Consider the following 1,301-nt stretch of genomic DNA (forward strand, 5'->3'; position numbering starts at 1 on the left):
TGTACAGATGGATACAAATATTATCATTTTAAGAAGTGTAAGAATGATATATATACTTGGAAGCATTTTTCAGCCTCAAAACCAAGCTGTCTTGGGACCTAAAAGAGAAATTTCATCATTTGTCCACAAGCAGACTCCATCATGGTACTGCCATAGTCATCTATCATCAGAAATAAATGCTTTTTCCATTCCGTATAGCAAGAGGCCTTTTCAGTGTTCTGTAATCATTAATTGCCAAGCCTGGATGGAATGCATTTGAGCTCCCTACACCTCTCAGTGTCCCGCAGAGCCTTTGGCTAGCTGGGGAAGACCTCTTCCCACCTACTTGGGCTGTGCCAGTGCTGGTGGCGAGGCTGAGGAGACATCCACTTGGCTTTACTCTTGGGCAAAAGGACTTGAGATTTTCAAAGAGGTTAAGTGGATGTCTGGGCCCAAGTCCAGCTGAAATTTGGGTGTCTGCCTCTCTGTGGCTTGTCTGAAAATCCCAGGCTAATACGTTTAGTGTTGTAGAAATATTCTGACTTCAAAAGAGCACGATATGCAACCATAACCACTCAGGGGTTCTGATGCTGATAATGCAGTACTTAGAGGGGACTGTTCATGCTATCCAGGATGATAATACCAGAATTCACAAGAAAGAGCTGTGAGCCTCTAGCACTTACCAGCTGTAATACCGAACAGATTACACAGAAAAATCAGGCAAAAAAAGTAATATGCTTTCACCTCACAGCAAGAAACGTTGAAGTTCAGGAAGAGGAAATGTGTATTAAGAGAGCAGGTTAAAAATCTACATTATCCCAGACTTTCATGAAATCAAAATGATAGGCACGATGCTAAGTTATTATAATGTATTTATTACCGGAATTGCTTTCATATTTAACTGATTTGGTCCATCTTGAGACCTGTTTTAAAATGCACCACCTTGTCCACCTTTCCATTTTCATATGAAAAACAGGAAAGCAAAAACTAATTTACTCAGGGAGACACACCGACTGTTTGCCCGTTTATCTCTTACAGACCACCCCTCAGTCCAATGTTGACAGTACATGATATTCCATTAATCTGCCTAATGAAAATTTAACCAGTGTTATAAACAAATAATTGGCTATTATCCTCTCAAAGATCCCGAATAAATTACTTCTGCTTATTTTTTTTCCTCTTCTCTCTCTCTATCTTTCCCCCCCCTCTTGCCCCCATGAAAAATCTGTCTCCTGTTTGATGTTGAAAAAAACCTCTATGGCTGCCACTGCTACCACTGAAATCTGGGATGGGCTTAAGCAGATGCTCGAGGAGTGGTCCTG

Source organism: Meleagris gallopavo, chromosome 8, assembly GCF_000146605.3.
Source record: "Meleagris gallopavo isolate NT-WF06-2002-E0010 breed Aviagen turkey brand Nicholas breeding stock chromosome 8, Turkey_5.1, whole genome shotgun sequence".
NCBI lineage: Eukaryota > Metazoa > Chordata > Aves > Galliformes > Phasianidae > Meleagris > Meleagris gallopavo.